The sequence below is a fragment of the Lithobates pipiens genome, unplaced genomic scaffold, assembly GCF_037356315.1.
Source record: "Lithobates pipiens isolate NorthernLeopardFrog02 unplaced genomic scaffold, aLitPip1_a1.2 Scaffold_18, whole genome shotgun sequence".
Taxonomy (NCBI): domain Eukaryota; kingdom Metazoa; phylum Chordata; class Amphibia; order Anura; family Ranidae; genus Lithobates; species Lithobates pipiens.
The window spans coordinates 442,716,950-442,744,591 of record NW_027507758.1 but is presented as its reverse complement, the minus strand read 5'-3'; the positions used below and the strand labels follow the sequence as shown (position 1 = coordinate 442,744,591).

General features: G+C 44.3%; 1 protein-coding gene across 1 annotated transcript in view; it reads right to left on the bottom strand.

Annotated features, from left to right (window-relative positions):
- MINDY4B (MINDY family member 4B) overlaps positions 1–25,141 on the bottom strand; it is a 110,886-nt gene extending 85,745 nt beyond the window's left edge. Inside the window, exon 1 of the mRNA XM_077488175.1 lies at positions 24,951–25,141. The gene's annotated coding sequence lies outside the window, so the exon portion shown is untranslated. The remainder of the gene's footprint in view (positions 1–24,950) is intronic.
- Positions 25,142–27,642: the final 2,501 nt, after the last annotated feature.

Genomic DNA, 27,642 nt, shown 5'->3' with positions numbered 1-27,642 from the left:
GCTCTTTCCAAAACTGATGTTGACTAATCTAATTAACCGGTTCCCAACCAGCCGCCGCAGTTATACTGTGGCAGGATGACTCCCCTGGGCGAGCCGTCGTAGCTGTACGTCAGCTCTTTAAGATGCTGTAGGAGGTGCAAGCTCCTCCCTGGAGCCGATGCCAGTTTCCCGGCGGGCGCGATGACCACCGGGCGCCCGCGATCGCTTGTGACATGGGGGGTTATTTACTAAAGGCAAATCCACTTTGCACTACAAGTGCACTTGGAAGTAAAGTTGCTGTAGATCTAAGGGGGACATGCAAGGAAAATAAAAAAACAGCATTTTAGCTTGCACATGATTGGATGATAAAATCAGCAAAGCTTCCCCCCATTTCAGATCTACCCCTCAGATTTACAAAGACTGCACTTCCAAATGCACTTGCAGTGCACTTGTAGTGCAAAGTGGTTTTGCCTTTCATAAATAACAACTAATATCTTTTACATTTGCTATAATAAATATCCCAATTAAAAAAAGCAAAAAAAACAAATGGTTTCCTCAGTTTAGGCCGATATATATTCATCTACCTATTTTTAGTAAAAGAAAATCACAATAAGCATTTATTGATTGGTTTGCGCAAAAGTTATCGCGTCTACAAAATAGAGGACAGATTTATGGCATTTTTATTATAATTTTTTTTTTTTACTAGTAATGGCAGCGATCAGCGATTTTTATCGGGACTGCGATACTGCTGCGGACAAATCCAACACTTTTGACACATTTTTGAGACCAGTGACATTTATACAGCGATCAGTGCTATAAAATGCACTGATTACTGTATAAATGTCACTCTCAGGGGAGGGGTTAACACTAGATGGCGATAAAGGCGTTAACTATGTTCCCTAGGTGTGTTCTAACTGTGGGGGGAATGGGACTGACTAGGGGAAGAGATCGATATGTGTTTCTAATTAGTAGGAACACACAATCTGTCTCCTCTCTCTTGACAGAACTAGGATTTGTTTATACACACAAATCCTGTTTTTCACTCTGGGGGTTATTTACTAAAGAAAAATCCTCTTTGCACTGCAAATGAAAGTGCACTTGGAAGTAAAGTCACTGTAGATCCGAGGGGGACATGCAAGGAAAATAAAAAAACAGCATTTTAGCTTGCACATGATTGGATGATAAAATCAGCAGAGCTTCCCCTCATTTCATATCTACCCTTAGATTTAGAGCAACTGCACTTCCAAGTGCACTTTCAGTGCTGGATGAACACTCAGGTTGGACAGTCCCTCTCTCACAAGGCCGAGCAGCCAACAAGGTGCTTACTCAGGAACAAAGTCCTTGTCACAGACGTTGTTGCAAAACATGTAGGGAAACTAAGCTTTAGAACACTTGTAGGATACCTGGATCTTTCAGCCTGCTTGGCGATATCCACAAGACTGGATTCTCTCGGTTACTTCAGCCCTTCCAGGCTTCTGTTAAGAAAACCAACCCGTACGTGGTGTTCTTCTAAAGCAGGGGTCTCAAACTGGCGGCCCTTCAGCTGTTGCAAAACTACAAGTCCCATGAGGCATTGCAAGGCTGACAGTTACCAGCATGACTCCCACAGGCAGAGGCATGATGGGATTTGTAGTTTCACAGCAGCTGGAGGGCCGCCAGTTTGAGACCCCTGCTCTAAAGAGTCCTTTAGAAGACGGCACCCAACCACCTCAGAATCCTCCTTTAGTTTCCTTGCCTTGGGCTAGCCAGCCCCGAGAAATTAAAGTTAGGTGGATCCGTACCCCAGGCCATAGCCATCCTGGGGGCTGGTCAGGAGGACCAGGACCATATAATCAGCACCTCATACTGGACCGGAACTCCGAACCACATGACGTCCGCATTGTAAATACCCTCTCCCAGAAGGCACAGTGAGAGGGCCACTCCCACTGACCTGGCTCCAAAAAAGAGTAACTTAAGCACCTAACCAGACCATAGTTCCACGCCTGCCACAAGACACAGTGCCCCCTGTGGCCAGGCTGAACATCTCACAGTCCAGTTAGACTGATGCAGAGGTCCAATTTAGATAAATAAACCCAAACCAAACTGCAGTTTAGGCAATAGTTTAACTTTGAAAAACGCATAGGGCGTGCTCTTCAGGAGCCGCCGCTACACACTCCCCCTGCTTATTTAGACGATGTCCCCATCGTCTGGGAAAAACAGGAAAAAAGAAACCCAGAGCTAACAACTAGTCCTACCAAAAAAAAAAACATTAGAGTACCTGAATGTTAGGGTGGGAAAGGGAAAAGAGGGAGGGAAAACAATAGTAAAATTTCCATATAGTATCAAACACAGAATTATTTCACATTAAATTTACCACCCATGCCTGTCTATCTAACCCACCCATTCTCCGGTGGTTTGATAGATGCTCTCCAGTGAATCCTGGAAAAGAAAAGAACATATATACAATACTTTACACTAAAACTATTAGAAGGCAGGATTCCACCAATCTCCATGGATTCCTCTCCTCTAAACTCTAAAACCTCTAAAACCGTTTTTTTTTTCTCTACTCTGTAAAACAATGCAAATTGCGCCGACACATGCCACCTAGTGGTATGCGCCACTCAAGTGCAGTCTCTAACTTAAAACAGTTTAAATGTTCTTGACACGGCGGATGTTCCTTTCTCTGTGTGACTGGCTCTGTCTAACTACCCCATAGTTCAGTAGCTTCAAAAGAAAATGCAAAGAGATGAAGACCCGGAGAAGCTCTCCTTGCAAATTTCAAAGTCTTGACTCAGGAGCAGTTCAGCAGTAGAAACGGGGATCAGGCAAAGTTAAATCTTTCCCTTGTGCATCCACAGTAGTAATAAAGTACACGGCACTATCTTTATCCGGTCTGCAGATCACATCTTTGTCCTCATAAATGTGCCGGCCGTAGCTCCAATGCCGTAGACATCCGACAAACCGTTCATAAAGCTCCGGTGAGAAAGCCTTCTTCCGGAGCGGCTTTGGTACTTTTAAGCTCCAAACATCGTCCTCGTACCAGGCTTCACGGTTCCTTTCAATGACAGTCATAATGTCCCTTAAAACATAGGGGAACTCCAACCCCATACTCTGTTGCCACCCGTTTATTCTAAAAGTCTCAGGGACCCAGATTGGCCTCGTCCGATCGGGAAGTTTCTTTTTTACTTTTTAGCATGGCTTAAACAACTATCAGCCGCTAACAGAAAGTTCAAAGAGTACTCATGGCAATTTAGGTTCAAAGAACCAGTCATCTCCCTCATCAGAGCCAGAACTGTTCCCCGAGCTCTGCGACAACTCCCCAGAATCCCCCTTTAGTTTCCTTGCCTCGGACTAGCCAGCCCCGAGACATTAAAGTTGGGTGGATCAGCACCCCAGGCCATAGCCATCCAGGGGGCTGGTCAGGAGGACCAGGACCAAGTAATCAGCACCTCGTACTGGACCGAAACCCTGAACCACGTGACGTCCGCATCTTAAATACCCTCTCCCAGAGGGCACAGCCAGAGGGCCACTCCCACTGACCTGGCTCCAAAAAGAGTAACTTAAGCACTTAACCAGACCATAGTTCCACGCCTGCCACAAGAGACAGTGCCCCCCTGTGGCCAGGCTGAACATCTCACAGTCCAGTCAGACTGATGCAGAGGTCCAATTTAGACAAATAAACCCAAACCAAACTGCAGTTTAGGCAATAGTTTAATAGTCCAATTTAGACAAATAACCCCATTTATGTCACACATTATTTGCGCAGCGGTGTTACAAGCGCAATTTTTCTGCAAAAAATACACTTTTTTGAATTAGACAAATAAGACAACAAACTTTGACCCTTAAAACTCTCCATTGGTGACGGTTAAAAATATCTGCAGGTTACGAGCTTTGAGTTACAGAGGAGGTCTAGTGCTAGAATTATTGCTCTTGCTGATAATAATAATAAGCATGACAGGACCTCTTAAATGTGAGATCTGGGGTCAAAAAGATGTGAGATCTGGGGTCAAAAAGACCTCAGATCTCATATTTACACTTAAATGAATTTAAAAAAAGGTGAATCATATCCTATCCTGGGCAGAAGACAACATTCCTTGCTGGCAGTCTTCATTCCAGGAATAGAGAATTGGCAGGCGGACTAGTTGAGTCACCAACAGTTGTTCCCGGTAGAATGGTCTCTTCACCTTGACATCCTTCTGTCAATATGTCAAAGATGGGGAATTCCGGACATGGATCTGTTTGCTTCCAGGTTCAACAGAAAGATTGACAACTTTGTGTCAAGGACAAAGGATCCGCTGGCATGTGGAACAAATTCCTTGGTTTGTTCGTGGGATCAGTTTTCACTGATCTATGCGTTCCCTCCTGTTTTGCTGCTTCCGTGCCTTCTTCAAGATACTCAGAATCAAGCAGGAAGGGAAGGAGGTGATTCTTGTGGCCCCAGCGTGGCCCAGGAGATCTTGGTATGCAGAGATTGTAAAGATGGCCCATGGATCCTACCACCACGGCCAGACCTTCTCTCGCAAAGTCTGGTATTCCATCCTACCTTACAAACTCTAAATGTAACAGTTTGGCTATTGAGACCCACATTCCGAAAGACCATGGGCTGTCAGGTTCAGTAGTTTCTACTTTGGTTAATGCTAGGAAGCCAGCCTTCAGAGCCATATATTATAGAGTCTGGAAGGCATATGTCTCTTGGTGTGAATCCAGGGGTTGGCACCCCAGGAAATATGTCATATGTAGGATCCTTGAATTTCTACAGATGAGATTAGAAATGAAGCTGGCCTTGAGTACTATCAAAGGCCAGGTGTCGGCCTTATCTGTGTTTTTTTCAGTGACCACTTGCGCCACACTCTCTGGTTCGTAGCTTTTTTCAGGGGGTAATGCGGATTAATTAAAAAGACAGAGTCCTGCAAACATGGTGTAGAGCAGAACCCTTGCTCTGTGCATGGAAACAGTGGCCTCTCTGCAGACAACCAACAGGCCCCCTGCTAAGTCATAACCAGAACTCTACAATCATGTACTTTACCAAGAGGTGGTATCAAAAAGGTTTGAGACTAGTTTTGTAATGCACAGATGGCAGCATAAGGCTGCATGCACAGTCATGTAGGGAGCACCGATTATTATAAGTCAGTGTGCCAAAAGACATTGTCCTGTGTATACCGAGAGCTGTGCAACCGGTGCTATTCTGACCAGGAGCATTACACATCTGCTATTTCATCATGGACAGCAAGTTAGGACAAAGAGCATATATGGAATTCTGTGTGAAACTGGGCAGATCTGCCATGGAGATGTTTGACATGATTCAGCAAATTTATGGCAATGCTGCAATGAGTCGTTCGAGGCGTTTTGATTGACACATGCGATTGTTCACCTGACGATCATCATGCACAAGTTGCTGAATGGTTTTGAAGTTTTCAGGGGTTGAGCTTGTTGAAGGTCTTCCTGATCTCTTGTCATCTTCCAGTAATGTGCTTCCGCTCTTGAAGCCTGCATGCCACTCAACTCAGACTACCTCATAATTGCAAATCTATAGGTCTGACTCCACAGGGGATATATCAGACCATTACTTCCAAACAGAGAGCATGGGTCCCTTCCTGCAGCATTCTGGTAGGCAGTGGCGGCTTGTGGTTGATTTGTTTGTGGGGGTGGCAAACACCCACCCTCCGTGGCACCTCAAAGCCCATCCCGCGAGTTCACTGTCGGCCAGTCGATCCACTTACCCCATCTAGGTGGCGGGCATCGGGCAGCAGCAGGGATCGGGCAGCAGCAAACATCAAGGAGCGGTGGGGATCAGGGCATCTGCAGACATCAGGCTGCGGTGGGCATCGGGTAGAGGCTCATGCGTCTTCTCCTCCTCCCTCCTCCTCTCTTCCGCTGTGTTTTTCCTCCCCTCCTCCTAGGTATCCAATAGGATCGCCTGTCCTTTCAGCCAATCGAGTGATGGGTATCAGACCCGCTTTCGGTTTGGCCAGGAGGAGGATCAGTGTTGCAACAGCGAATAATAATTCACTGTTGTAACACCTGGGTGGGCTCGTAGCACAACGCTCTGCGCCATAAGCCCACACTATTTTGAAGCCTATTAGAGCCTCTGGCTCTAATCAGGTGCTTAAAAAAAACACCTCCGCCTCTGTAATTCCTGAAAGGGGCCGGATGCATGAATAGGGGGTGGTGGCGGCAATGGATAGAGCATCGCCGCATCGCTAGAAGATGGAGGGGGTGGCAGCCATGGATAGAGGGCGGTGGCATTTGGGGGTGCCCCTAATTGATGACCCGCTACTGCTTGTAGGGAACATGCCGAACATGCCAAAGTGTTGTACAGTACTTTGTTTTGATATTTAGCTAATTTAAACTCAACTTTTAATTAGGCTTTATATTGTCTGAATTTTCTTATTGTGTTGTTACAGCCATGCCCATGGAAATATTACTTAAAGAGGAGTTCTGCTGCCCCCAGCAAACAATTAAAAGTCAGCAGCTACACATACTGTAGCTGCTGACTTTTAGTATTAGGACACTTTCCTGTCCTGGAATCCAGCGATATTAGCACCCCAGCCGATGTTTCCATCTGCTCTTGGGTGCTGCCACCGCCATTCGTAGTAAGCCTTTCGACTCTACAGCCGATTCCCTACTGCACATGCATGAAGCGTGATATGCTTTCTGAATGGCATGGTGGCGGTACTTCTTCCCTCCTCCCCCGAAAGGTGCCAAATGTGGCACCGGAGGAGGAGCGGGGGGGGGGGGGGGTCAGATAAGCGGAGCTTCCACTTTTGGGTGGAACTACACTTTAACCACTTAACAACTGGCCCATAGCCGAATGACGGCTACAGGGTGGTTGTTTAACTCTGGGAGGACGTCATATGACGTCCTCCCAGAATTCCGCTCTCGTGCGCCCCCTGGGGCGCACACTCGAGAGCATCTGTGACTCGTGTGCGCATCACGGATCACGGTAAACGGCTGCTCATCGCGGCCATTTACCACGTGATCGCTCCGTCAAATGACACCGGTTCCTCCCTCCCCCTCTCTGTACCGATCGGTACAGCGGAGGGGGAAGAGATCGGTGTCGGCAGCGCTGTGGGCTGCATCTGCAGTGCCCACATCGCTGCTCATCGAAAATTAACCCCTCAATTCCCTGCCAATACTCTGCAATACCCTGCAATACTCTGCAATGCCAGCTAATACTCTGCAATACCCTGCCATTACTCTGCAATACTCTGCAATGCTCTGCAATACCCTGCAACACTCTGCAATACCCTGCAACACTCTGCAATGCTCTGCAACACCCGCCAATACCCTGCAACACTCTGCAATGCTCTGCAACACCCGCCAATACCCTGCAACACTCTGCAACGCTCTGCAATACCCTGCAACACTCTGCAATGCCCTGCAACACTCTGCAATGCTCTGCAACACCCGCCAATACCCTGCAACACTCTGCAATGCTCTGCAACACCCGCCAATACCCTGCAACACTCTGCAACACCCGCCAATACCCTGCAACACTCTGAAATGCTTTGCAACACCCGCCAATACCCTGCAACACTCTGCAATGCTCTGCAACACCCGCCAATACCCTGCAACACTCTGCAATGCTCTGCAACACCCGCCAATACCCTGCAATGCTCTGCAACGCAATACTCTGCAACGCCATACTCTGAGATACCCAGCCATACTCTGAGATACCCAGCCATACTCTGAGATACCCAGCCATACCCTGCAATACCCAGCCATAGACACCCCCCCTCCCGCTGCCCTCCGGTGCTTCTACCGACTCGCCAATACTATCAAAGCCAGAATCTTTTTTTTTTTTTTTTTCAGGCTTCCCAGCTTAGAGGTGAGATGTGGGGTCTTATTGACCCCATATCTCACTGTAAAGAGGACCTGTCATGCCATATTCCTATTACAAGGGATGTTTACATTTCTTTTAATAGGAATAAAAGTGATCAAAAAATTTATTTTTGGGGAAAAAAAATGTCAAACTAAAATAAATAAAGTAAAATGAACAATACATTTTTTTTTTTTTTTTTAAAGCGCCCCTGTCCCCATGTGTTTGCATGCAGAAGCGAACACATACGTAAGTCCCGCCCACATATGAAAACGGTGTTCAAACCACACATGTGAGGTATCGCTGCGAACGTTAGAGTGAGAGCAATAATTCTAGCCCTAGAACTCCTCTGTAACTCAAAACATATAACCAGTAAAAAAAAATTAAATCGTCGCCTTTGGGGATTTTTAAGTAGCGACGTTTGGCGCCATTCCATGAGCGTGTGCAATTTTGAAGAGTGACATGTTAAGTATCTATTTACTCAGTGTAACTTCATCTTTCACATTATGCAAAAATTGTGCTAACTTTACTGTGTTTTTTGTTTTTTTTAAGCACAAAACTGTTTTTTTTCAAAAAAAAGCATTCGAAAAATTGCTGCGCAAATACCGTGTGAGATAAAAAGTTGCAACGACCACCATTGTATTCTCCAGGGTGTTTGCTAAAAAAATATATATAATGTTTTGGGATTCTATGTAATTTTTTAGCAAATAAATGATGATTTTTACATGTAGGAGAGAAATGTCCGAATTGTCCTGGGTGCTCCAGAACGCCTGATGGCGCTCCCTGCATGTTGGGCCTCTGTATGTGGCCACACTGTGTAAAAGTCTCACACATGTGGTATCGCCGTACTCGGGAGTAATAGCAGAATGTGTTTTGGGGTGTAATTTGTGGTATGCATATGCTGTGTGTGAGAAATAAACTGATAATATGACAATTTTGTGAAAAAAAAAAAAGTAAAAAAAATCTTGATTTTGCAAAGAATTGTGGGAAAAAATGACAACTTCAAAAAACTCATCATGCCTCTTACTAAATACATTGGAATGTCTTCTTTCCAAAAAGGGGTCATTTGGGGGGTATTTGTACTTTTCTGGCATGTTAGGGTCTCAAGAATTAAAATAGGCAGTCAGTGCTTCAGGTGTGATCAATTTTCAGATATTGGCACCATAGCTTGTGGACTCTATAACTTTCACAAAGACCAAATAATATCCACCAATTTGTACTTATTTTTACCAAAGATATGTAGTAGTATAAATTTTGGCCAAAATTTATGAAGAAAAAATTACTAATCTGCTAAATTTTATAACAGAAACAAAGAAAAATTCATTTTTTTACAGAATTTTCTGTATTTTTTCTTTTATAGCACAAAAAATAAAAAACCCAGCGGTGATTAAATATCACAAAAAGAAAGCTCCATTTGTGTGAAAAAAAGGACACAAATTTCATATAGGTCCAGTGTTGCATGACTGAGTAATTGTCATTCAAAATGTGAGAGCACCGAAAGCTGAAAATTGGTCTGGTTATTAAGGGTGTTTAACCCCCCTGACGGTATTCCCGAGTCTCGCTCGGGGTGGAATTTTTATACCAAAAGCGGTATCCCCAAGCCAGACTCAGGACTGTATCACTGGATCCAGGAGGAGGTTTACTTACCTTCTCCCACGGATCCAGCGGTGTCCCCCCGCTGCCGTGTCTCGCTCGATCTATCACCTCGCCGATCTCCGTGCCCTGCGAGCGTTGCGACGTACGGGGACAGAGATCGGCGCCAAATTCAAAAAGTGAAACACACACTATACATACAGTATAATGTAATCTTACAGATTACATTGCTGTATGTAATAATTTCACAACCCCTTTGTCACTAGTGTCCTGCCCAGTGTCCTGCATGCAGTTTTATATTATAAAAACTGTTCTTTATGCCTGGAAACTGGAGATTGTCCATAGCAACCAAAACTGTCCCTTTACATCAAAAATGTTTTCAGACCAGCTAGAAAACAGCGATAATAAATTAGAATCACTTGCAGAATTGAGTGATGGCGATTTGTGGGGAGATCCGTCATCAAATACTGAAAAGTAATGACAGTGACAATTCTGCAACTGAGCAAATTTCAGTGTTTTTGATTTGATTACATTATTGAATAATTTTTTTTATTCTTATATTATTATTTGGTACAATTATTTATAATTATTTATTATTTATTATATTATAATTTATGATTTCAGTTTTCAAACTTTATCATACCCGGGATGTCTGCTAGACTCTGGTTTGGACAGATTTAAGAGAGTTATTACTAAGAATTACAGGACTACAATATAAAACGCCAAATTTTCATGCAAAATAATGGTACCGCTTTTAGCATCTAAAATCCGAAATAATCGTACCGCCAGGGAGGTTAAGTGCCCAGTGGTCAAGTGGTTAAAAAAAGAAAGCAGAATGATAAAAATGATGCACTATGGAAAAACAGTTGAATTGTTCTGAGTGATTTTGCATATTTTGAGCAGCCATTACTACTTCTATTGTACCCAGAAAAAAAATTGCTAAGCACACCCATGCTGTAGGCCACAACTATCACCAAATGATTTTTGCATTTACTGTATTCAGTTTTTTCACGTAAAGCAATAGCTAAACTGGAGGCTGCTCGTAGCTTCATATTGCCATCAGTTAAAAATACTGCTCTCAAAGCACGAATTCCAGTGCACCTGATTGCAGAAATCAGCGAGCTATAATGAGAGAAGTAAAAAGGAAAATCCACTTTGCACTGCAAGTGCACTTGGAAGTAAAGTCGCTGTAGATCCGAGGGGGATATGCAAGGAAATGCATCCAATGCACATCATTGGATGATAAAATCAGCAGAGCTTCCATTCATTTCAAATCTACCCCTTAGATTTAGAGCGACTGCTCTTGAAAATGCACTTGCAGTGCAAAGTGGATTTGCCTTTCGTAAATAACCCCCAATGCCTCAAGGAATGCATGTCATGTGTGAAAGTGAACCATACATATTCAAATAAGGTTAATTACAAAATAGAATTACAAATTATTCACTTAAAAATGTCAAGATGCACGGGCTGGCTAAAGGTTGTTAAAGGTCAGGATAGGTAACTAACAAACAAAATCCAGGATTTCACTTATTTCCCTCATGGAGACGTTTGAATGCTCATTTCCTCATACCAGATCTCTGCCTCAGCAGTAAACAGACAGAAAGTTTTGGATTTCAACAAAGATTTCTATTACTAGAAAACAAAGAAGCAAGTAACAAAGTATCCAGCTAGCTAACAGACACAAGCCATTGCATTAAATTATTAACATCTAATTAATGCGTCTTGTTGCTAAATGACATGCTGATGAATGCCATAGAGGGTTATTTGCTAAAGGCAAATCCACTTTGCACTACAAGTGCACTTGGAAGTAAAGTCGCTGTAGATCCGAGGGGGACATGCAAGGAAAATAAAAAACAGCATTTTAGCTTTCACATGATTGGATGATAAAATCAGCAGAGCTTCCCCTCATTTCAGATTTACCGCTCAGATTTAAAGCGACTGCACTTCCAAGTGCACTTTCAGTGTAAAATGGATTTGCCTTTCGTAAATAACCCCCATAGGCCGTGTACACACGGGCGGACTGTTCGCCCAACTTTGTCCGCTGAACAGTGTTTCGGCGGACAGTCCGCTCGTGTGTGGGCTTCAGCGGACAGTTTCAGCGGACAGTCTGACGAACAAAGTTTTTCGGAATTTCCGTAAAACTGTCCGCTGAAACTTGGTTTGAGCGGACAGTCCGCTCGTGTGTAGGCTTGTTCGTCAAACTAAATTCCACGCATACTCAGAAAGGATTTACACGCCGAAGGTTGCATTGCAGTGTATAGGACGTCGTTTTCTAGTCCCGTCGTACGTGCCGTTCACGTCATCGCGCACGGTTTCAGCAAACTGTTCGTTCATCGTGTGTGGTCAAGTCCGTTCATGCTAATTTTGAGCGGACTGTTTGTCAAACTGTTTGATGAACAAGGTTGGGCGAACAGTCCGCGCGTGTGTACGCGGCCATAGACAAATGTTAGGGTGGTCATTTGGACACTTGATGGCAACTTTTATGTTTATTTCATATATTTCCAAGTTATGATGCTATACTGTATATTGGTAAAAATATAGTTTTCTTTTACAGTCTTTTATTTGCCATTGAATGTGATATCTTTTGTTTTGGAAAAAAAATACCCACAAGGAAATCCAAATGTTTTTGCTAGGAGCAAGCACAGACTCCGTTATGAAGATGACACAAAGGGGTTGATTTGCTAAAGGCAAATAGACTGTGCACTTTGGAAAGTGCAGTTGTACTCTGCAATTGCAGTTTCTCTAGAGCTTAGTAAATGGGGTAAAGGTTCACTTTGCAAAGAAAACCCAATCAGATGCAAGGAAAATTAAAAAAACAACCTTTTTGCTTGGATACTATTGGATGATGGAAGACAGCAGAGCTTCTGCTCATTTACTAAAGGAGAAGTCCAGCTTGAGCTTTTTAGGCTGGGCTTCTCCTCTGGGTCACATTTGTTTTGCACTCCTGTGACTCGTTTTCAGCGGAGAGTGGTCTGGAGTCCGCTCTCTGCAGACGTCACAGGAATCAGTCCAGGCACCATGTCATCCTTACTTCCCAAGTCTGGATCTGCCAGCTGCCTTGACTGATGGCAGTCTCAGTGTCTCTGTGAGCCAATGAGATGGCCGCTCCCCACCCCTCCACAGCTCAGTGCTCCAATGAGCGTGGAGAAGCAGAGAGGAAAGACGCTGATTGACAGTCAGCAGCTCTCCTCTCAGGGAGCTGTGAGAACTGAGCCATCGGCGATGTTAGATGGCTAGGTTCTCAGTGCAAAGATGGCGGGGGGACAGATGCAACATCGATCTAATGCTGCATCCACCTAGGTAAGTATGAATCTAAAAAAAACAAAAAACACACTTCTCTTTTAGCTCTGGAGCAACTGCACTTGCAGAGTGTACAGTCTCTTTGCCTTTAGTAAATCAACCCCACTGTCACCATCTGTGAATTATTTACTGAAGGCTAATAGGCTGTGCACTTTGCAAAGGGCAATGACCAGGGCTGGACTTACCATTGGGCTTGACTGGGCTCAAGCCCATGGGCTCTGCCCAATAGGGGGCCCCGCCGAGATACATAGCCGAATGTACTCGGCTCCACTCCGCTCACAGTCACGCCCAGTCCCGCCCTATGATGGACATAACACAGGGACTGGGCGTGACTGTGAGCCAAGCCGAGGACCTGAGAACCACTGAGAGCTGCCAAGAGGACCCGAGAGCTGCCGAGAGGACCCAAGAGCCGCCAAGAGGACCCAGGAGCCATTTTTAAACTTCAAGACTGCAATAACAAGGCTGCAAATGACACTGGGGCAAGGTTGCAAATGGCAAGGCTACACTGACAAGGCTGCAAATGACACTGACAAGGCTGCAATGACAGTGGACAAGGCTGCAGATCAATGGACAAGGCTGCAGATGGACACTGATAAGGCTGCATTGATGGGCATTTAAATGTAAGTTTTTTCCTTAAACTTCCCTCCTAAAAGTTTTTTTCCTTAAAATTCCTTCCTAAACTTGGGGTGCGTGTTATACGCCAGCATGTGTTATATGCCAATAAATAGGGTAATGTATAGAAGGTAGGGCCCAAAAGTGACTCAAGCCCAGGGTTCCTGCCCTGGCAATGACACTCTGCAAGTACAGTTGCTCTAGAGCTTAGTAAATGAGGTAAAGCTTCACTTTGCAAAGAATACCCAATCACATGCAAGGAAAATTTATAAAAACAGCATTTTTGCTTGCACATGATTGGATAATGAAAGAGAGAGCAACTGCTCTTGCAAAGCGCTGTCTGGAAAGGAGCTTGTCCAGGCTCCAAGTTGCAGCAATGTCAAGTAAAGACATCCATGTACCACACATCAAATGGCAGACCCGTGTGGAGAGGTGAATAGCAACCGTAGCTTGGACTCCGAACAGACTACACCCCCAATGCATTGCACTCTGCCACTCAGAGCTTAATCATGGGGATACAGTGGTGTGAAAAAGTGTTTGCCCTCTTCCTCATTTCCTGTTCCTTTGCATGTTTGTCACACTTAAGTGTTTCGGAACATCAAACCAATTTAAACAATAGTCAAGGACAACACAAGTAAACACAAAATGCAATTTGTAAATGAAGGTGTTTATTATTAAAGGTGAAAAAAAATCCAAACCATCATGGCCCTGTGTGAAAAAAGTGATTGCCCCCTTGTTAAAACATACTATAACTGTGGTTGTCCACACCTGAGTTCAATTTCTCTAGCCACACCCAGGCCTGATTATTGCCACACCTGTTCACAATCAAGGCATCACTTAAATAGGAGCTGCTTGACACAGTAAGGTCCACCAGAAGATCCTTAAAAGCTACACATCATGCCGAGACCCAAAGAAATTCAGGAACAATTGAGAAAGAAAGTAATTGAGATCTATCAGTCTGGAAAGGGTTATAAAGCCATTTCCAAAGCTTTGGGAATCCAGCGAACCACAGTGAGAGCCATTATCCACAAATGGCGAAGACAAGGAACAGTGGTGAACCTTCCCAGGAGTGGCCGGCCGCCCAAAATTACCCCAAGAGCGCAGCGACTACTCATCCAAGAGGTCACAAAAGACCCCACAACAACGTCCAAGGAACTGCAGGCCTCACTTGCCTCAGTTAAGGTCAGTGTTCATGCCTCCACCATCAGGAAAAGACTGGGCAAAAATGGCCTGCATGGCAGAGTTCCAAGGAGAAAACCACTGCTGAGCAAAAAGAACATCAAAGCTCGTCTCAATTTCTCCACAACACATCTTGATGATCCCCAAGACTTTTGGGACAACATTCTGTGGACCGATGAGACAAAAGTGGAACTCTTTGGAAGGTGTGTGTCCAAGTATATCTGGCGTAGAAGGAACACTGCATTTCAGAAAAAGAACATTATACCAACAGTAAAATATGGTGGTGGTAGTGTGATGGTCTGGGGCTGTTTTGCTGCTTCAGGACCTGGAAGACTTGCCGTGATAAAAGGAACTATGAATTCTGCTGTCTACCAAGAGATCCTGAAGGAGAATGTCCGGCCATCTGTTCGTGTACTCAAGCTGAAACGAACTTGGGTTCTGCAGCAGGACAATGATCCTAAACACACCAGCAATCCACCACCGAATGGCTGAAGAAAAACAAAATGAAGACTTTGGAGTGGCCTAGCCAAAGTCCTGACCTGAATCCTATTGAGATGTTGTGGTATGACCTTTAAAAAGGCAGTTCATGCTCGAAAACCCTCTAATGTAACTGAATTAGGACAATTCTGCAAAGATGAGTGGGCCAAAATTCCTCCAGGACGCTGTAAAAGCCTCATTGCCCGTTATCGCAAACGCTTGGTTGCAGTTGTTGCTGCTAAGGGTGGCCCAACCAGTTATTAGGTTTAGGGGGCAATCACTTTTTCACACAGGGCCATGATGGTTTGGATTTTTTTTCACCTTTAATAATAAACACCTTCATTTACAAATTGCATTTTGTGTTTACTTGTGTTGTCCTTGACTATTGTTTAAATTGGTTTGATGTTCCGAAACACTTAAGTGTGACAAACATGCAAAGGAACAGGAAATGAGGAAGAGGGCAAACACTTTTTCACACCACTGTAGGTGTTCTGAGCGGGGGGGGGGGGGGGGGGTTAAGAAGCACCATTGGCTGTCACATGGCTGAAAGGCAGATGACACAAACATACAACAGCTGTGTGTGAGTAGATCGGTAAAAATATCAAAACCAAAAACTCTCTGCTTATCGTAAAACCAAAAATATGGAAGAGCATAAGGCTGTAAAATCAAAAGTGACCATATAAGGATAACTCGAGGTGTCCATATAAGGAAAGATATAACTAGGCATGTCAACCTGTACCTGCATATATCAATTTCATGAATCCAATTAAAACCAAAATGTATTAAAGATAAAATAAAAAATTAAAGTTTGAGCCATGCTGCATATAATTAGTAAACATTTAAAGTGAACATGTGTAGAAAGAAATAATTTTCTGATTATGACTTAGAGCCGGTTCACACAGGGGCGACACGACTTCCAGGACGACTTTGTGAGGCAACTTGAAGACGACTTGAACACGATCTGGGGTGACTTACAACACGACTTTAAGTTGCCCCAGGCCAGGCGACTTTTGCCGTGGCCAATCAGAGAGTGAGCTCTGAAGGGGGAACTCCACGCCAAATTTATGAAAAAAATTTGGTGTGGGTTCCCCCTCTGAGAGTATACCAGGCCCTTAGGTCTGATATGGATTCTAAGGGAAACCCCCTACGCCGAAAAAACGGCATGGGGTCCCCCCCAGATCCATACCAGACCCTTATCCGAGCACGCTACCCGGCCGGCCAGGAAAGGGGGTGGGGACCAGCAAGCCCCCCCCCCTGAGCCGTACCAGGCCGCGTGCCCTCAACATGGGGGTTGCCTTGGGGAATCGGGGGCCGCGCGGCCCCCCCACCCCAAAGCACCTTGTCCCCATGTTGATGAGGACAAGGGCCTCTTCCCGACAACCCTGGCCGTTGGTTGTCGGGGTCTGCCCCCGGATACCGGCCCCCCACCCTATGTGAATGAGTATGGGGTACAATGTACCCCTACCCATTCACCTATATAGGGACATCACCGGATGATGTCCCCGCCCATTATGATGTCACAGTCTCAGCATCCCAATAGGTCTACTGGCTTGACATTTGTCAAAGACATTGCTAAAATTGCGCTATTCCTCCATCAGAGAGAAGAAGTGCTACCTTCCAGAAGCATGTCTTACTGCATTGTGGCAACCAGGAGAGAACTTCAGCACAGAGCCAATCAAAAGATGGCCCCTGTAACCAAGGCTAACCAATAACCAGCAGAAACTTAGGAAATAACTTGGAATTGGAATATCTCATGGTGAAGAGCCCCTATGGCCATGGACAATGAACAGTCTCATTAGTCACATGGGCAGGTTGTAGAGGTCTCCCATCAAGAGCCACAATCGCAAGTGGAGTGTCACACAGCTGCAGTGGAATTGAGTGCGTCGATATAAAGGCAGCATCAATGAACAGGCCTGCAGCCCCAGAGTCAATTAGAGCCTGTATCTTGATGGACAACTCAGCCCAAGAAAGCGTAACTGAAACCAGGGGCTTATCCTTCTGGATAAATGGGGACGAAACAATGGCGCCTAAGGTCTATCCATGACAGGACCTCAAGATTCAGGCGTTCCCTGGATGGGTAGGACAATACTTCAAAAAGTGACCTGCCTGGCCACAATAAAGGTACAAGCTCTCCCTCCTCCTAAAGGCTCTCTCATCCAGAGAGACACGTGAAGCCCAAGTGCATGGGTTTATCTTCACTGACCGACTCGGTACCAGGAGGCATGGGAGGTCAGGGAAGTGAGGGAGGCAAGGGTGGGACTGCAAAGCTCAGAGACAAATATACAGGAGGCTTCTGAAAGCGCTCCTTAAAAGAGAGTCTGTCAATGAGGATGGCAAACGCGATCAAATTCTCCAGCTCAGTGGGTATATCTCGGGCTGCTATCTCATCCTTGATGGTATCCGAGAGACCATGAGAAAAAGCAGCCACGAGGGCCTCATTGTTCCAAGTAACCTCTGCTGCCAGAGTATGGAATTCAATGGCATAATCAGCAACAGTTGATGGACATGAGGCACTTGGCAGCAGAAGCAGAGCATGTGGGAATGTCAAATACCCTTTTAAAGGAAGCCACATACTCAGGGTAACTCAAGACAACAGGTTTTTGCATCTCCCATAGAGGGTTTGCCCAGGCCAAGGCTCTCTCAGAAAGCAAAGATATCACAAAACCTACTTTGTTTCTGTCCATGGGGAATGCCTGGGGCAGCATCTCAAAGTATATCTCAACCTAGTTGAGAAACCCTCTGCATCTCCCCCAAATCGCTGGAGAAGAGGAGCGGAACCAGACAAGAAAAATAACTAATTACTAGAAAAAAAACTCTCTAGTAATACACACCAAACTGAGCACGTGCAGCCTGACTCCTAATGCTCTGTTCTATCAAGAGATGGGTTGAAGTCAGTTAAAGAAGAGGAGGATCAGAGAAGACAGGATCACACAGCCTTTATACACAATGCAGAGGATTAACCCCTTTGCCCCACAGTGACTACAACAAGCATGTTTTGCTGCACATACAGACTGATTTTACTGTTGTGGGTTTAGTAACACCTTAAATCACAAACATTCACTGAAAGGATAAGAAAAACATGACGTGACAATTGAGAAGGAAAATGTATCTCTTGGTGTTTATCTCTTGCCTTGTTCTCCTCCAAGAAGGCGATGTGCTTGCACAGATGACATGACCCTTCTAGATGAATGTGCTAATAGTTATAATGTATTGTCTGATGGAACACAGCACATAATCTGTCCATGTTTGCATTGTGTAGGAACATCTTTCAATTATACTTCCATCAGGCTCCTTTTAAAGTACATTTACTATGATAGCTGTCACCTTAAAGTGCCAAGTGCCTTGAAAAAAACTGATTATAGAGCAATTCAAATGACAGTCCATGTGTTTTATGACTACTTGGTTTTACAGTAGTAAAATAATCTACTAAAACATAGGACAACCTACCTTCAATAGAGTCTTTCTGTGCCTTGTTTTAAGTTGTTCTAAAGGTAAAATGTTTTTTTTTTTTTTTTTGACCTTAATGCATTTCCTGTATTAAAGTGATACTAAACGTGGATGGTGGCACTGTAATTATTTTCATAAAAAAAATAAAATAATTAAGTACCTTTTTCCTAATCGATATACAGCTGTCACAAGACCCATATCTTTCCCAGCCTGTCTGCAGGAAGACAAAAGCAGTAAGAGCTTCTAGTCCTCTGCTGCTGGTCACATGTTAAAAAAACAAAACAAAAAAACTGTCTTTGGAATACAGAGTAAGAGCCCATTCACACAGGGGCAACACGACTTGTAGGCGACTTGAGTCAGGCAACTTGGACACGACTTGAGTTAAGATCACAGCGCGACTTGGGACGACTTCAAAACGACTTGTGATGACTTCAAGCCCGACTTGGGACGACTTACAAGTCGCCCCAGGCCAGGCGACTTTTGCCGAGGCCAAGCAGAGAATGAGCTCAAGGGGGAACTCCACGGCAAATTTCTGAAAAAAATTTGGCGTGGGTTCCCCCTCCGAGAGCATACCAGGCCCTTAGGTCTGGTATGGATTCCAAGGGGAACCCCCTACGCCGAAAAAACGGCGTGGGGGTCCACCCCAGATCCACACCAGACCCTTATCCGAGCACGCTACCCGGCCGGCCAGGAAAGGGGGTGGGGACGAGCGGGCGGCCCCCCCCTCCTGAGCCGTACCAGGCCGCGTGCCCTCAACATGGGGGGGTGCCTTGGGGGAGGGGGGGCGTGCGGCCCCCCCACCCCAAAGCACCTTGTCCCCATGTCGATGAGGACAAGGGCCTCTTCCCGACAACCCTGGCCGTTGGTTGTCGGGGTCTGCGGGCGGGGGGCTTATCGGAATCCGGGAGCCCCCTTTAATAAGGGGGCCCCCGGATACCGGCCCCCCACCCTATGTGAATGAGTATGGGGTACAATGTACCCCTACCCATTCACCTGTGGAAAAAAAGTACAAAAAAAAAACACAACACAGGGAAAAAATATTTTATTGCACAGCTCCGGGGGTCTTCCGTCTTCGGGGGTCTTCTCGCCGGACACCTCCGCTATCTTCTTGTAGCTCTTTTACTAGCGGAGGAGTCCGGCTTTCTTCCTCCCCGCCGCCGGCCTCTTCTCCCGACTTCGGGGGTCTTGTCCCCCTCTTCGGTTCTTCTGCCGAGCCACCGCGCCTTCTTATAGCTCTTTTGCAGGCGGTGGCCCGGTCTTCTGCTGATGCCGCTGCCGCCGCCGCCGCCCGTTCTTCTTCTTCTTCTTCTTCTTCTTCTTCTCCAGGAGATGTTGACACGACGCTCTCTCCGGCCACAATGCCAGGGACGCGCTCCGCTGCCACTTATATAGGGACAATGGGGCGGTGTCACATGGGTTGATGTCACATGGGTTGGTCACATGGGTTGATGTCACATGGTGACCCCGCCCCCTTACCATGTGACATCAACCCATGTGACCAACCCATGTGACATCAACCCATGTGACACCGCCCCATTGTCCCTATATAAGTGGCAGCGGAGCGCGTCCCTGGCATTGTGGCCGGAGAGAGCGTCGTGTCAACATCTCCTGGAGAAGAAGAAGAAGAAGAAGAAGAAGAAGAAGAACGGGCGGCGGCGGCGGCAGCGGCAGCAGCAGAAGACCGGGCCACCGCCTGCAAAAGAGCTATAAGAAGGCGCGGTGGCCCGGCAGAAGAACCGAAGAGGGGGACAAGACCCCCGAAGTCGGGAGAAGAGGCCGGCGGCGGGGAGGAAGAAAGCCGGACTCCTCCGCTAGTAAAAGAGCTACAAGAAGATAGCGGAGGTGTCCGGCGAGAAGACCCCCGAAGACGGAAGACCCCCGGAGCTGTGCAATAAAATATTTTTTCCCTGTGTTGTGTTTTTTTTTTGTACTTTTTTTCCACAGGTGAATGGGTAGGGGTACATTGTACCCCATACTCATTCACATAGGGTGGGGGGCCGGTATCCGGGGGCCCCCTTATTAAAGGGGGCTCCCGGATTCCGATAAGCCCCCCGCCCGCAGACCCCGACAACCAACGGCCAGGGTTGTCGGGAAGAGGCCCTTGTCCTCATCGACATGGGGACAAGGTGCTTTGGGGTGGGGGGGCCGCACGCCCCCCCTCCCCCAAGGCACCCCCCCATGTTGAGGGCACGCGGCCTGGTACGGCTCAGGAGGGGGGGGCCGCCCGCTCGTCCCCACCCCCTTTCCTGGCCGGCCGGGTAGCGTGCTCGGATAAGGGTCTGGTGTGGATCTGGGGGGGACCCCCACGCCGTTTTTTCGGCGTAGGGGGTTCCCCTTGGAATCCATACCAGACCTAAGGGCCTGGTATGCTCTCGGAGGGGGAACCCACGCCAAATTTTTTTCAGAAATTTGCAGTGGAGTTCCCCCTTCAGAGCTAATAATTCTGTCAAAGTCGCCTCCGTATAGACGGAGATCCGACTTGGAGGCGATCTCCATTGAAATCAATGGGTACCGGTCGCCTACAAGTCGGATAGAAGTAGTACAGGAACCTTTTCTGAAGTCGGAGCGACTTCAGTAGTGTGCATTAAGACGGCTCTCATTCACTTATATTGCTTTTTAAATGTTGTCCGACCTGAGGCGACCTGAGGCGACTTGGGGCGACCTGAAGTCGGATCAGGAGTTGCCCCTGTGTGAATGGGCTCTAAAAATAAAAAAAAACTGTTTTAATTTGTTGTACAAATATATATGTGAAATCAAATCAAATATTTATTATTATTTTTTGGCAATAACATGGTGTGAGTGGATTTCTGCCAGTCACAAGCTGTGGCATGTCCCTCCATCCTTTGTCTTAGATTAAGTGGGAGGTAAAGCCTCCATTAATCTACATGTCATATCCCATCCCCATTGTCTTAAGCTGGTTAGTGGGCATGGAGAAGGAGGGAGGGAGTGGGCTGTCATTTACCACTGTGTATACATCCACATGTGTGCCTCTATAGTCCCATGGTCGGATCAGATGTGATAGCTAGGAAATGCTCAGCATAGAAACTCCCTGAAAACTGAGTAATATCCTGCCCCAATTGTATTTAGCTGGTTAGTGGGCATGGAGGAGAAAGGAGGGAGTGGGCTGTCATTTACCACTGTGTATACACCCATATGTGTGACTCTATTGTCACATGGGCTGCTCAGATGTGATAGGGAGGAAATGCTCAGCATAAAACTCACTGAAAACTGAGCATGTGCAGAGTTGCCACCACAGCTGCAAAACTCCTAGCTGAATTGAGGATAAGAACAAAAGGGGGAGATGGAGAACAGCGGGATCAACCAGTTTTTTTGCAGAATAGCAAAATTGAATCTCATAGTGATTGAGTGATTGTAAATAACATGTAATACACCATTTGTTGATAGTTTCTTATGATGTGAGTTTAGTGACCCTTTAGGGTAAAAAGTGTTTGCCATTTGCCGTGCCCTTCCCCTTCCTAAATATTTATGTGAGTCATGTATCAATCCAGAACTGTGCCCGTTTGCTGGTCTAATTTCCTATTTCCCTGCTCTCAAAAGCTTGGCTGGGAACAGTGGAGGCCATTGGCTCCTGCTGCTCTCAGTCAAAATCTGTAAACAGAGAGTGGGGAGCAGGGCTGAGCCATGCTCTGTTTGTCAATGGATGCACACAGCTCAGCACATAATCAAACCCACACATCTACCCCTTAGCAAGTACTGGCTAGAGTCAGACACAGAAAAGAAGGAGCCAAGATCGCCATTGAGTGACTTGAAAATAGGAGGTTTGTGCTGCTCTTAGCAATACCATGGCACAGAGCAGGTAAGTATAACATGTCTCGTGCAGTGGAGGTATATATACATTATATTGTAATTTTTTTTCTATGTTGTTTAATATTATTATTTTGTTGTAGATATATTCATACAATATTTTCATCCACCCTGATGAAGCAATCTTGGCAAAATGCGTTGGCACATGATTATGGAATATGTACATAGTTGCATGAATGTAGAATGTATCTGATCTATTTTACCCTAAGCACTATTGGTTTTTAATCATAAATAGACATACATTCTGTATTTTTTTTTTAAACATGCCATACAATAAAAGATTTTTTATATGAAGTGTATTCTTCACATCTGGTCTTTATAGTCCGATTTCAGTTTTTTCTTTTTTTATAACATGTTTTTTATTTTAATAAAAAATGCTTTTAAAAATACTTTAACTTTGCCCAAATCATATTTTGATGATACCTAATAAATATGTTTATGGATTATGCGGCCTTTGTAGCATATACAAACTGAGTCAGTTTATGGACATAATGCAGGCGTTGAAAAAAAAAGATATCCACGTATCTTGATGTCATAATAAATCAATGGTTTGTTACATTTTATAACAATGACTTTTCATTGGCCATTCAATTTCCCCAAATTAGGTTAGTTTCAGCATACCTGAAAATATTACAACATATTTTTATTACTATTACAGGTATTTACTTGGTGCCGTAAATTTAGCACTTTGGGTAAAGGGGTGTTTTGGGACTTTGGATGAAACACATGACATACTGTAGTCATGCGCCTCCATCCCTACATCTGAAATTGAAAAGAGGGAATTTGGAAATTCAAATGAGGCACGTGGCACACAACTTGGTGAAATGATCAATACACGATGGCATATTTATTATTTCATATATATATATAGATATCATATGGCACATTGCAATTCATATATACAAACGGATGTTTGTTAATTCATATCTACCGATATATATATATATATATATATATATATATATATATATATATATATATATATATATATATATATATATGAATTTATATATAATTTATATATATATTTATATATATATAAATATTATTATTTTTTATATATTTTTATATATATGTATACACAGATATCATAACACATTGCGATATATACATGGAGACCTATATCCCCCAGGATTTTTGTATGTCTACACCTTGGGCTTCCACAGACCTGTACTGCCACAGCTACCGGGACAGACCCTCTCAGCAGCCCTCAGTTTGCAGTATTACATGTTGAACCTGGAGCTGACTTGTAAGTTATTGAGGGATGGACATTTTTTTTCCTCCCTCTCTCACTTCCCCTTTGTTTGGGCTAACTATCAGACTATATTGGTATCTATATGTTTTTTGCAGATATGCATCTTGCATCTGATCCTTAGGAAGTGGAGCTTTTTGGATGCAGCTATATCCTAAACATGCGTTTTTATTTAGATCTTATTATGTAATTTCTGCAATTATGAATGATTTTTATGGTACGGATTACCAATCAGCTTATAATACTATATATCACAATGTGCTATGACGATATCTGTGTATATACTGTATAATGAATTGCAATATGCCATATGTTATCGATATATATATATGGCACACACCTTGGTAAAATGATCAATACATGATGGCATATATATATATATATAACAAATATCTGTGTATATGTGTGTGCCATATGATATCGGTGTGTGTGCGTGTATATATATATATATCTCATATATCTGAGATCAATACATGATGGCATATTTATATATATATATATATATATATATATATATATATATATATATATATATATAACAAATATCTGTGTATATGTGTGTGCCATATGATATCTGTGTGTGTGCGTGTATATATATATATATATATATATATATATATATATATATATAAATATGCCATCATGTATTGATAATTTTACCAAGGTGTGTGCCACCTGCCTCATTTAAAGTCCCAAATTCCTTTTTTCCAACAGATTTTGGCCCAAACTTGTCTTGCATACACATGGTCGCACAAAGTTGTCGGAAAATCCAAACGTTCAGAATGAGGTTATGTACAACACGTACGTCGGAACTATAACTACTATATTCGTCTCGTAATTTATTCTGAGCATGCATGGCTCTTTGTCCTTCAGAATTGTCTACACATGTTCGGAATTTAAACTATCGGATTTTATTGTCAGAAAATGTTAAAGCCAGCTTTCAAACTGTGTGTGTTGTAAATTCCAATGGCAAAAGTCCGATGGAGCCCACACACGATCGTATTTTCCGACAACAAGATCTGATCGCACATTTTTAGTCGGAAAGTCCGACTATGTGTACAGGGCATTAAACAAAATAATATCTGTAATGATAACTTCTAAAGGTCCTGGATTTCATACCATGGTCCCAAGAACTGAAACAATGTGAATTCTGTAACTTTAAAAGCCAAGAAGAGCCCTTGAAGAGTGGCTGTGTCCCCCAGTACCTGTGATAGTTGGTCTAGACATCCCTGATTCCTAAACTGACTATGTTATGTAAGGGTCTGTGTGATTGGATAAGAATTGATTGGATTTTATAGGTTAGTCCTAATTTTCAATGAGATAGTACAATCGGATTGTAGTGTGTATGGCAACCCTTACATTGATACTGGTACCTTGTGCTTCTGTACAGAAATTCAAGTTGAGTTAGTGCAATGAGATACAGTATGTACAGTATTGCAGCAATAAAAGCAGGGTGCAGTTAAGAACAAGTATGTTGTGAACTCACACTGTTTCTCGGGTTTGCTGTGGACAGTCTCTTTCATCGCCAGCTACGCTCCAGATTTGATCTTAGTTCTAGCTTGGTTAACTTTATAATGTACGGCTTTCCATGGGATGAGAGACCTTGAATTGTTTACCAACGCTGTACTGAGATGGCTCTGCACAGCCTGCTTATGTTTAGAGAGTGACAAGGAAATTACCTCCCTCCATCACTATGGAGACAAATACTTAAACTATTATTTTTGCCTCTGTTTGCTAGTGTAAATCACTGAGCATGCCAAAATACAGCTCGAGCAGTTCAGGGATGACTGGTCAACTTCTTTTATAAGGATTACTGGCTTAAATTTCCACATAACTGATTCTGTTGGAATATATTTCCATATGTACAAGAGAGTGTTTATGTATGTATATATATATATATATATATATATATATATATATATATATATACATGTAGCACTAACCCCCGAAGGAGCTGCTGGTCTTATTTAGGCTTACCATTACCTCACCTGCTCGCCTCTTCGTCTTAGGGGTCCCATTGGAAAGTAGCCCAAATGATGATGAATCCGACACTTAGTCCTTTTTTGAAGATTTATTTAGGGATAACACAAAGAAAAAAAAAATCCTTTAACCGGTTCCCGACCGGCACACGCCGATGTATGTCGGCAGAATGGCACTGGCAGGCATATTGGCGTACAGGTATGTCCAATCTTCAATGCCGCCCTGGCATTGCGAGCGCGCCACCGGCGGCACGCTCGCATGCCGGTCGGGACCCCCGTGAGTCCGGTCGCAGGTCCCGCGGACTCGATCGCCGCAGGCATACCCGCGATCGTCTCACGGGGCGGCTGAATGGAGGAAATGCCGTGTAAACAGCATTTCCCCATTCTGCCTAGCAACTAGAGACGATGATCTCTGCTCCATGTGATTGGAGCAGAGATCAGTGTTCACTAAATGAAAGCCCAGCCCCCCCACATTTAGTAACATGCCCCTAGGAACACTTAATCCCTACACTGCCACCCACTGGTTAACCCCTTCACTGCCAGTGTCATTTACACAGGAATCACTGCATTTATATGTGATCACTGCAGTGATTGCTGTATAAATGACAATGGTCCCAAAAATGTGTCAAAAATGTCCGATGTGTCCGCCGCAATGTCACAGTCACAATAAAAATCGCTGCTCGCCGCCATTACTAGTAAAAAAATAAATAATAAAAAACTATTAATAAAAATGCAATAAAACCATCCCTATTTTGTAAACGCTATAACTTTTGCGCAAACCAATCAATAATCGCTTATTGCGATTTTGTTTACCAAAAATATGTAGAAGAATACGTATCGGCCTAAACTGAGAGAAAAAAATGTTTTTTTATATATTTTTGGCGGATATTTATTATAACCAAAAGTAAAAAATAATGCATTTTTTTCAAAATTGTCGCTCTATTTTTGTTTATAGCGCAAAAAATAAAAGCCGCAGGGGTGATCAAATACCACCAAAAGAAAGCTCTATTTGTGGGAAAAAAAGGATGTCAATTTTGTTTGGGAGCCACATCGCACGACCTCGCAATTGTCAGTTAAAGCGACACAGTGCAAAATCGCAAAAAGTGGTCTGGTCTTTGGCCAGCAAAATGGTCCGGTCTGAAAGTGGTTAATAGAGGGTCAGAGGATAAAGGGGAAGTTCAGCCACCTAGTAATTGCGGGTTAGAGGTATTAGTCAGTTCAAGAGGACAAACAGCTCCACAGACTGGATCCAGCAACTATCGGATAGGCCCCTCTCACTTGACCTAGCAGCCGATGAGATGCTTAACAAAGTCTCTGCCACAGACTTGTCAATTGAACTTAGAAATTTTGAGAGTTTTAGAAGAACTATCATACAGTACCAGATTCTTTCAGCCGACCCAGGCAATACTGTATAGGTATTGTTGTGGGTTGCATCCTCCAACTGAGTTTCCAGTCTCCTCCAGAGACACCAGCCTTGCACTCGGTCCTCCACCTGAGAAGTCCTCCCCTGGATCCTCCAGTTTTCTTGGCTTCTCCCCGCAGGCGAGACAGCACAGGACCACCCCTGGATCAGTAGACACCAACACATTTCTGGGCCCACACTCTCAGTTGCAAAGCCTCAGGTCAGCTGGCCCTGAGGTGCAGGATCATGCGACACAGACCCCAGGCCAGGAGGGCTATGAGGTCGGGATAGCGGACCCCAGAAAGAGACACAAAAAAATGGTGTCGGTACCTTAAATACCCTCTCCTAGAATGCACAGCAGGGAAACCACTCCCACTGAGCTATTTCCGAGCAAGAGGTGGCATTCAATGCATCCAGCCTGCTGCATTTCCACACTTACTGGCGGTGACAGCGACACCTACGGTCACGTGGGAACCAGTGCAACCCAGCTGGACTGGTACAGAAAGCAGAACTTTTACAGAGAATTAGTATGAGCCAAACTACAGCTTCAGACAACTAAATTTGGAAAAAATAATAGCGTCTGCCCAACAGGAGCACGGCGCTACATATATATATATATATATATATATATATATATATATATATATATATATACATTTTTCACACAATAAAGCTTTCTTCTGGTGGTATTTGATCACCAGTGGGGTTTTTTTTTTTTTTTTGAAAAAAGGTAGACATTTTTGAAAAAACAATATTTTCTTTTTTCTATTATAAAACATGTCCAATAAATCACATTAAT